Source organism: Staurois parvus, unplaced genomic scaffold (assembly GCF_062004578.1).
Source record: "Staurois parvus isolate SC_StPar_1 unplaced genomic scaffold, SC_StPar_1.0 ptg000141l, whole genome shotgun sequence".
Lineage (NCBI taxonomy): Eukaryota > Metazoa > Chordata > Amphibia > Anura > Ranidae > Staurois > Staurois parvus.
In genome coordinates, this window is record NW_028317937.1 from 1048410 (window position 1) to 1059795 (window position 11386).

Sequence of the window (11386 nt, forward strand, 5' to 3'; positions counted from 1 at the left end):
CAAAATCACGTATATATACGTGATTTTGCAGTTTCGGGTAGGGGGCGCGAGCTCCCCGACCCGCGCCGCCATTCGTGGCCTCTGCTGTCAATTGCAGGGTCCCGTGCATAACAGAGCCATACAAAGCAGTGTGCTTACAGTGAAACACACACACAGCCCACATAGTAAAACAGCACACAGTTAACCCTTTGATCGCCCCATCCATGGCTGGTGCCACCACCATGCAGGCTATTAATTTTGGCAAGATGAATAATCCTAATCCTTCCTCTTTGGGTCTGTATTAAAGTAATAAAGAAGTGCGCTAAATGAAATCACAAATAAATAAACACAAAATAATGTCTATAATAATAAAGTCCAACCACCATTCAGAGTGATAATAAATAAATACAATGATCTTGTGTGAAAAAAACTGTGCACAAATCCACCACCGAATGAAATGAATACACTCACCAGAGCTATATATTATAAAATTATAAATCAGCATAATAGCAATTGCTCTGTGAGCGATGATCTGCAGGGATATCCGTAGTTTGGGAGCAGTAAACTGCAATCAGCCAATCAGCACAAATGGAACAGCCTTATAGCAAGTGGTCATCATTTTCTCCATAAATAGTGGTAATGCTCGAGGAATCAGAAGAAATGTAATGGTGCAGCACGTTTAAAACCATTAATACTTTATTAACGTAGCCAGTATAAACTCACAAAAATGGTGTCTCAACCGACACCAGCATGAACAGCATCTGAAACATCCACTAAAGAAGACAGGGACAGACCTCGCAGACCGTGATCTCACAGCCGACAGCTCCGAGGAACGTCCTGACGTCACATCCGTTAGGCCACGCCCTACGCATTTCGTCACACGACGTCTTCAAGGGGCGGAACTCTTTGGGTCTGGCCTGGGCTGGAACGACAAGATCCTCCCCCCCGGGTCTTCTGCTGGCAGACTCAGTCAGCCCAGCAGCTCTGCTTTGCTCCCTCCCTCCACCAACCAACCGCCATATAAGGAAACACATTTACAAAGCAGTTCTCCTCTCTCCTTAGCATAACTTCTTGGGGCACTGGGCTGGGTTCACTCGCTGGGCTGCTTCCTTCTGTACCATTCTTCTTTTGTGCGTAAAATGCAGAGGCGCCACTTGTCACCAATGGTTTTATAACCTAGCACCTCTACACAGCACTGGATCAGTCCATCCTTGCCTGTCAGGTCTGGCTAAACATTATTGGCTTCCACTTCAGAAAAGAGTCCCCAGCCTCCTTGCAGAAAGCATTAAAAGCAGGTATGAGATTATTTTAAAAAATTGTGAAAATTATTTTAAAAGCTTAATGGAAATTTTGGAGGTGCTTGAAGATTTTTTGGGGGTGCTTTGGCACCCCCAAGCACCCACCTGGTGCCGCCCCTGAATATAACCCCCAAATTTGCTATGGAGGTCACCAAAATACACCTGTTATTTGCAGCTTGGCTTTGCAGCACTTACTTACAATCTGATATGGCACTAAAATGACAGCCTAATATGACACTATCTGCCACTATTCTATTGCGTTCTCATGTGCTCCAGGGTACTGTTGTATCTCAGAATTCAACATTCCTAATGACCCACTGCAAGGGTTCATATTTTTCATCATAGATTTGGTCTTTAAAGTTTATGTACCATTTTTATATGACTGTAATGTAAGCAATACACCTTGCTGGCTAACTCAAGCTTGTAAAGTTACAATACTGTAATGTCCTCAAGTCTTACAGGTTTTTTGACACCCAGCATCACTGAAACCAGAAGATTAAGCACATATACTGAGTGCAGTGTCACCATAGCTCCCCTTATTCACAGTGTATTTTTGCCTGTATTGGTGAAAAGGACACTGCAGCATCATGTGACCAGCCTAAGTAGTTTGAAAAAGGTGAATATTAAAACATAGAAAGTATTAAATACTTCAGGGCTAAAGGGGAAGAAAAGGGTCAGTTTTCAGAGGGGGAAGTGTTCTGTATAATGTATTGAGTGGGGAGCCATCCATTGGGTGTTCATTGCAACTGCACCTGTTTTATTATTCATTTTAACAAGAAAAGGAAGTGTCTTGTTAATAAAGATTTGCCATCTACCACTGCAGTAATTTTAGCTACCTGAAGAACACTAGTGAAGGTCTCCTTCATTCTCCCTTTTATGCACATATACCTGTAAGTTTAATTGTGTTTGCTAAAGTCACACATATATCCAGATCACATTTAAATGTATCAAATGTGATTTGTAGGCACCTATTTGCAAGAAATGTGTTCATTGTATGCATTTATGGGAGACATGTATATAAGCATATTGTAACTTCAGTTGCAATTGTATTGCAGTTTTACAGAACACTTCACAGAAGTAAATTCAGTTTTGGAATGAAACACAATGCTGCTTCTGTCAGTTTTGTTAGTTGGCTGATGGCTAACCATTAGTAGAACAGAACAGTAAAAAGGCATATGTATTACAGGTAAAAATAAAGCAGCTTCACAGTAAAAAAGCATACCTATACAGGTGGAGATAAAGAAGTTTAATTTGAAAGTGAAAGAATCCACGAGAACTGTCCTTGGGGCTGTACTCCACTTTAATTCATAAATCATGGATCAAGATAGGAATGTGGATATTCCACAATAAACTTCAGAGACCAGGTCTCACATGTCTGGCTCCAGATATTCAGTGCATTGCAGCAGATCATCAGTAAGTTCTGCAGGCCTCAGAACAAGAGCAAAGGCAGAAGCATAATGAACGGAGGCCTTATACTCTGAAAAAGAAGCTGACTTGAGGCAGAAAGCAGAGGTAGAAGTCAACTCTTTGAGATAGAAAGCCAACTCCTTGAGGCAAAAAGCAGAGCTAGAAGCTAGTATGCATGTGCTGCAGACTCAAAGGGCAGCAGCAGTGGTATTTGAAACTGCGATTGATTCGGAAGGAGATCCTCTCCAAGATCTTGAGGAAATTGCAACTCACAATTCAGTGCAAAGGAATATGTACAGAACCATGCTCCAGACAAAGTTATGACAGAGTATGCTTCTATCAAGCCTATCTCCCACACATTCCCACAGTTTCCTGACTTGAGATACCGACAGCCTTCTCCAGATATGCCTGTACTGTTCCCTGCTTTCCACATTAACTCTGAAACTGTCCCAGTGCCACGGGTATTTGTTCAAAAAAGCAAAGACAATGTTAACCATCAGCATTCATCACGGGAGATGGGTTATCATGTATCCTCCTTTGGAAATGGCCCGTTAGAATCCTCAGGGACAAATGACCTAGCAAAGCACCTAATTTGGCATGAATTAGGGAGCACTGGGCTACCAACATTTGAGGATTGCCCCAAGAACAATTGGGCATGGAAGATACACTATATTGCCAAAAGTATTGGGACACCCTTCCAAACCATTGGATTCAGGTGTTACAATCACCTCCATGGCCACAGGAGTATACAATCAAGCACCTAGGCATTCAGACTGTTGCTACATTTGTGAAAGAATGGGTCACTCTCAGGAGCTCAGTGAATTCAAGCGTGGTACCATGAAAGATTGCCAGCTGTGCAATAAGTCCATCCGTGAATTTTCCTTGCTACTAAATATTCCAACTGTTGTCAGCTGTTAGTGGTATTATAACAAAGTGGAAGCAACCGGAAACAACAGCAACTCAGCCACGAAGTGGTAGGCTACGTAAAATGACAGAGCGCACAGTGTGTAGAAGTTGGAAACTCTCTGCACAGTCAATAGCTAAAGACCTCCACACTTTGTATGGCACAACAACAGTGCGTAGAGAACTTCACAGAATGGGCTTCCATGGCTGAGCAGCTGCATCCAAGCCTTACATCACCAAGTACAATGCAAAGCGTCAGATGCAGTGGTGTAAAGCATGCCACCACTGGACTCTAGAGCAGTGGAGACATGTTCTCTGGAGTGACGAATCACGCTTCTTTGTCTGGCAATCCGATGGATGTGGCTAGGTTGAGCAGTTGCCAGGAGAATGGTACTTGCCTGACTGCATTGTGCCAAGTGTAAAGTTTGGTGGAGGGGGATTATGGTGTTGAGTTGTTTTTCAGGGGTTTGCTTGGCCCATTAGTTCCAGTGAAGGGAACTCTTAAGGCGTCAGCATACCAAGACATTTTTGACAATTTCATGCTCCCAACTTTGTGGGAACAGTTTGGGTACAGCCCCTTCCTTTTCCAACATGACTGCGCACCAGTGCACAATGCAAGGTCCATAAAGACATGGAGAGTGAGTTTGAGGTGGAGAAACTTGATTGGCCTGCAGAGTCCTGACCTCAACCCAGTAGGACACCTTTGGGATGAATTAGAGCGAAGATTGCGAGCCAGGCCTTCTCGTCAGACATCAGTGCCTGACCTCACAAATGCGCTTCTGGAAGAATGGTCAAACATTCCTGTAGACACTCTCCTAAACCTTGTGGAGGGCATTTCCTGAAGAGATGAAGCTGTTACAGCTGCAAAGGGTCGGCCAACTCAATACTGAACTCTACGGACTAAGACTGGGATGCCATTAAAGTTCATGTGCGTGTAAAAGCAGGCGTCCCATTACTTTTGGCAATATAGTGTATCTTTCCAAGGCATTATTAGAGATCTCAACTTACAGCTAGAGAGGAGTCATCTCGACAGGCCAAGAGAATCAGGTATGTACACTTTCATGATTCAACTGCTGGGGTTAAAATGGTGTGGCAGAGATTAGAGGACTGTTATACCAGCCCTGATGCTATTGAGAACGCTGTGTTGCAGAAACTGGAAGACTTCCCTAAAATCTCTAACAAAGACAACCTAAAGTTAAGAGAACTTGGTGACATGTTGTTCGAGATCAATGCAGCTAAGATTGAAGGCCACTTACCAGGACTGTGATCTCTAGACACAGCACGATTAAACAAATAATTGAAAAGCTCCAGTACAGTCTGCAAGATATGTGGATTCCTCAAGGCTCTAGGTACAAGGAAGATCATCACGTCCCCTTCCCACCATTCATTTTCTTCACCAAGTTTATTGTCAACCAAGCAAAGACTATAAATGACCAAAGCTTCAAATGCTCGATGTGAAGTTAGGATCAAAGCATGACAACAGACCATCAGTGTCAGTCAGAAAAACAGAGGTGTCAGCCACTGATGCAGCTTTACAGCTTAACAACTCTAAAAAGAAGTCCATGGACTCAGACATTTTATGCCCAAGCCTTAAAAAAACACACCCATTGTCGAAGCAAACACATTGATGAACATAAAGCTTACCTGAAAGAAAATGCTATCTGCTTCAGATGTTGTGCATCTACCAAACACATTGCTAAAGACTGCAAGCTCAATATAAGATGCAGAGAGTGTAGTAGTGATTAGCTCTGCATTCCGGTCCAGCTCCCTGGGTAATACAGACTTCGGAACCAACAAAGAGCAAGGCAGGGAGGAAGATGAACCTACTCCATCAACTATTGTATCTAAGTGTACGGAGGTATGTGCAGAAGGTACGAGGTCCAGATCATGAAAAAGGAAATGATGTGGCGCTGCTACCTATGCATAAACCCTAAAACTGGAAAAAATACACTCATAAACGCATGTAAATATCCACAATAAAACAAATAAAATGAATACACAAATAAAGTGATATTATAGTGCATGTGATAAATGCCAACTATATAAGTGAAAAAAGGAACATGCATAAGCTGATAATGATGCCTAAACGCAGTGCATGTGCATAGAAAACAAACCACATAACATTCACACCAATCTGGACTGAATGTCCAATTTTCACGTGATTGTGAGTAATCCAATGATAGGACTACTATAGGTGCCCCAAATTTCTCAAAAAAAATATACCCCACATAAAGTAGCAAAACGCATGTACGTGTAACATATATACAAAATAAATCAACCCACTAAATCAATATGTGAAAAAACACATCACATTTTGTGCAAATACTCAATAAAACGATGAAAAACACAAATCAATATATCTACATGCATATAGTGCAAAAAATATATATCATGCCGTGCAGAACATACATACAGTATATAAAGCACACCCTAATATAACAAAAAATGTCCAAGATGGATGCAATACACATAAAATATGAAATCTTGTGAACTTGAGTGATCTGTGCAGATGGTGACAAGAGGGCATCCACTAATGGAAAAAATGCACGCTCACCTCCCTGCGTTGACCCGTAATGGGTCACAACGCTATTAGGATCTCTATCACTGGATCCTTCATGTGTAAAGCTCCTCCATAACCGCATCACTTTCTCCTGGATGACATCCCTCTTTCAGACTGGTATATGTAATTATTATTATTATTATAATACAGGATTTATGTAGCGCCGACAGTTTGCGCAGCGCTTTACAATATAAGGGAGACAGTACAATTACAATACATTTCAGTACAGAAGGAATAGGAGGGCCCTGCTTGTGGAGCTTACAATCTAAAGGAATGGCAGACCTCTTTCCCGTAGTGTAGTAAGTATGGCCAGTAACTCTCATAGAAAACAAGCAGAAGCTCCAAATAGTGTAATACTGCTTTTATTAGTAAGATATGCACTCACATAATCCTCCTTCTTGTGAACAGCATAAAACAGCGTGCGGTGACATACTTCCAGTCTGACACCATCTTTGTGCACCCATTCAGCTACATCCATTGTGAAGGGAAATATCTGTTTATAAGAAGGAGGATCATGTGAGTGCATATCTTTCTGTTACCTACAGTGGGGATCGAAAGTTTGGGCACCCCAGCTAAAAATTTGTATTAATGTGCATAAAGAAGCCAAGGAAAGATGGAAAAATCTCCAAAAGGCATCAAATTACAGATTAGACATTCTTATAATATGTCAACAAAAGTTAGATTTTATTTCCATCATTTACACTTTCAAAATAACCGAAAACAAAAAAATGGCATCTGCAAAAGTTTGGGCACCCTGCAGAGGTAATATCTTGTACTGCCCCCTTTGGCAAGTATCACAGCTTGTAAACACTTTTTGTAGCCAGCCAAGAGTCTTTCAATTCTTGTTTGAGGTATCTTTGCCCATTCTTCCTTACAAAAGTCTTCCAGTTCTTTGAGATTTCTGGGCTGTCTGTAACTCACTGCTCTTTTAAGGTCTATCCATAGATTTTCAATTATGTTGAGGTCAGGAGATTGTAAAGGAGATGGCAAAACCTTCAGTTTACGCCTCTTGATGTAATCCCCCGTGGATTTCGAGGTGTGTTTAGGATCATTGTCCATTTGTAGAAGCCATCCTCTCTTTAACTTCAGCTTTTTCACAGATGGCATCAAGTTACCATCCAAAATTTGCTGAAATTTTATTGAATCCATTTTTCCTTTTACTCGTTAGATGTTCCCTGTGCCACTGGCTGCAACACAACCCCAAAGCATGATTGATCCAACCCCATGCTTAACAGTTGGACAGAGGTTCTTTTCATTAAATTCTGTGCCCCTTCTTCTCCAAACGTACCTTTGCTCATTCCGGCCAAAAAGTTCAATTTTAACCTCATCGATCCACAGAACTTGTTTCCAAAATGCATCAGGCTTGTCTATATGTTCTTTTGCAAAGTTCAAACGATGATTTTTGTGGTGAGGATGTAGAAGAGGTTTTCTTCTGATGACTCTTCCATGAAGACCATATTTGTACAAGTATCTCTTTATAGTAGAATAGTGTACCACAACTCCAGTGTCTGCCAGATCTTTCTGGAGGGATCGTGCAGTCAAACGTGGGTTTTGAATTGTTTTTCTCACAATCCTGCAAGCTGTTCTGTCTGATATTTTTCTTGGTCTTCCAGATCTTGCTTTAACTTCCACTGTTCCTGATGACTGCCATTTCTTAATTACATTCCGAACAGAGGATATTGACATCTGAAAACGCTTTGCTATCTTCATATAGCCTTCTCCAGCTTTGTGAGCGTCAACTATTTTCAGCTTCAGTTTTCTAGACAACTGCTTAGAAGAACCCATGGTGCTGATTGTTGGGGCAAGGTCAGATGAGTCTGGGCATTTAAAACCTTTGAGCTTGACATCACCTGGTCTTCCCAGATGATGATTGAGAACAATCCATGACACTGGCAGGTCTCAGCTTTGCAAAGGGGGCAGTGCATGCTATAAATTCTGCAGGGTGCCCAAACTTTTGCAGATGCCATTTTTTTGTTTTCTGTTATTTTGAGCATGGGGTTGGATCAATCATGCTTTGGGGTTGTGTTGCAGCCAGTGGCACAGGGAACATCTCACAAGTAGAAGGAAAAATGGATTCAATAAAATTTCAGCAAATTTTAGATGGTAACTTGATGCCATCTGTGAAAAAGCTGAAGTTAAAGAGAGGATGGCTTCTACAAATGGATAATGATCCTAAACACACCTCGAAATCCACGGGGGATTACATCAAGAGGCGTAAACTGAAGGTTTTGCCATGGCCTTTACAATCTCCTGACCTCAACATAATTGAAAATCTATGAATAGACCTTAAAAAAGCAGTGCGTTACAGACAGCCCAGAAATCTCAAAGAACTGGAAGACTTTTGTAAGGAAGAATGGGCAAAGATACCTCAAACAAGAATTGAAAGACTCTTGGCTGGCTACAAAAAGTGTTTACAAGCTGTGATACTTGCCAAAGGGGGCAGTACAAGATATTAACTCTGCAGGGTTCCCAAACTTTTGCAGACGCCATTTTTTTGTTTTCGGTTATTTTGAAAGTGTAAATGATGGAAATAAAATCTAACTTTTGTTGACATATTATAAGAATGTCTAATCTATAATTTGATGCCTTTTGGAGATTTTTCCATCTTTCCTTGGCTTCTTTATGCACATTAATACAAATTTTTAGCTGGGGTGCCCAAACTTTCGATCCCCACTGTACATTTATTAATAAAAGCAGTATTACACTATTTGGAGCTTCTGCTTACAGTATATTCTATGAGAGTTACTGGCCATACTTACTACACTATGGGAAAGAGGTCTGCCATTACATATACCAGTCTGAAAGAGGGATGTCATCCAGGAGAAAGTGACGCGGTTATGGAGGAGCTTTACACATGAAGGATCCAGTGATAGAGATCCTAATAGCGTTGTGACCCATTACGGGTCAACGCAGGGAGGTGAGCGTGCATTTTTTCCATTAGTGGATACCCTCTTGTCACCATCTGCACAGATCACTCAAGTTCACAAGATTTCATATTTTATGTGTATTGCATCCATCGTGGACATTTTTTGTTATATTAGGGTGTGCTTTATATACTGTATGTATGTTCTGCACGGCATGATATATATTTTTTGCACTATATGCATGTAGATATATTGATTTGTGTTTTTCATCGTTTTATTGAGTATTTGCACAAAATGTGATGTGTTTTTTCACATATTGATTTAGTGGGTTGATTTATTTTGTATATATGTTACACGTACATGCGTTTTGATACTTTATGTGGGGTATATTTTTTTGAGAAATTTGGAGCACCTATAGTAGTCCTATCATTGGATTACTCACAATCACGTGAAAATTGGACATTCAGCCCAGATTGGTGTGAGTGTTATGTGGTTTGTTTTCTATGCACATTCACTGCATTTAGGCATCATCAGCTTATGCATGTTCCTCTTTTCACTTATATAGTTGGCATTTATCACATGCACTATAATATCGCTTTATTTGTGTATTCATTTTATTTGTTTTATTGTGGATATTTACATGCGTTTATGAGTGTATTTTTCCAGGTTTAGGGTTTATGCATAGGTAGCAGCGCCACATCATATCCTTTTTCATGATTTGATTTATCATCTGGTATATGATTGGATGTTGGCAGTTTCATTTGATATTCTTAGTATAGGCTTAGTAGCGCAGGAGGTTTACACTTTTTATTTGAGGCCCAGATCATGTTCCTAGATTTGTTTAGTGACTGTATACCCTCTAACAATCCTAACACTTCTGTCAAAATGTATGCAGTGTTAGATGAACAAAGTAATCTCTCATTAGCCAAGTCAGAGTTTAACATTAGTGGTGAATGTTTTCTTACAGACTAAAAACATGCTCAGGTACTGTGGTAAAAACAGGGCATAGGGCATCTAACTTCACTGTTCAGTCTATTGATGGGAAAACACACATATAACTTTCCATTCTTATTGAATGTGACAAGATGCCAGATGACAGGTTAGAAATACCAACCCCTTAGATTACAAAGCCTTTCCATCTCCTGAAATCCTTAACAGATAAGATCCCTGCAATTGACACTAATGCCAAAATACTCCTCTTGTTAGGAAGACATATTCTCATGGTGCACAGGGTGCGTGAGCAGATTAATGTTCCCCATAACAATCCTTATGTACAACATTTAAATTTAGGTTGGGTCATAGTTGGAGAAGTATGTTTAGGTGGGGCTCACATGCCAGCAGACGTAAACTCATTTAAGACAAACGTGCTGCCTAATGGGCTCCCTTCTCTATTCAGCCCATGCACCAGCTATATGTGAGTAAAAGAGACCTTTAATGCTTGTGAACCACGGCCATGCACTCCCTCATTATGCCATTCAGGGTCCACAACTCATAACGTGGACAGTTTAGGTGACAACATGTTTAGTAGAACTCCAAATGGTGAAACACCTGCTATGTCTATTGATCATATGTTCCTTGATGTGAAAATATATCCCCCATATAGTAATTCATCCCCCATAGTAATTCATCCCCCATAGTAATTCATCCCCCATATAGTAATTCATCCCCCATAGTAATTCATCCCCCATATAGTAATTCATCCCCCATAGTAATTCATCCCCCCTATAGTAATTCATCCCCCCTATAGTAATTCATCCCCCATAGTAATTCATCCCCCATAGTAATTAATCCCCCATATAGTAATTCATCCCCCATATAGTAATTCATCCCCCATAGTAATTCATCCCCCATATAGTAATTCATCCCCCATAGTAATTAATTCCCCATATAGTAATTCATCCCCCATAGTAATTCATCCCCCATAGTAATTCATCCCCCATAGTAATTAATCCCCCATAGTAATTCATCCCCCATAGTAATTCATCCCCCATAGTAATTAATCCCCCATATAGTAATTCATCCCCCATAGTAATTCATCCCCCATATAGTAATTCACCCCCATAGTAATTAATCCCCCATATAGTAATTCATCCCCCATATAGTAATTCATCCCCCATAGTAATTCATCCCCCATATAGTAATTCATCCCCCATAGTAATTCATCCCCCATATAGTAATTCATCCCCCATAGTAATTAATCCCCCATATAGTAATTCATCCCCCATAGTAATTCATCCCCCCTATAGTAATTCATCCCCCATATAGTAATTCATCCCCCATATAGTAATTCATCCCCCATAGTAATTCATCCCCCATAGTAATTCATCCCCCATATAGTAATTCATCCCCCATATAGTAATTCATCCCCCATATAG

General features: G+C 40.6%; 1 protein-coding gene across 1 annotated transcript in view; it reads right to left on the bottom strand.

Moving 5' to 3' along the window:
- Positions 1–5264, bottom strand: part of PLPPR3 (phospholipid phosphatase related 3) — a 58303-nt gene extending 53039 nt beyond the window's left edge. Inside the window, exon 1 of the mRNA XM_089673570.1 lies at positions 5232–5264. The gene's annotated coding sequence lies outside the window, so the exon portion shown is untranslated. The remainder of the gene's footprint in view (positions 1–5231) is intronic.
- Positions 5265–11386: the final 6122 nt, after the last annotated feature.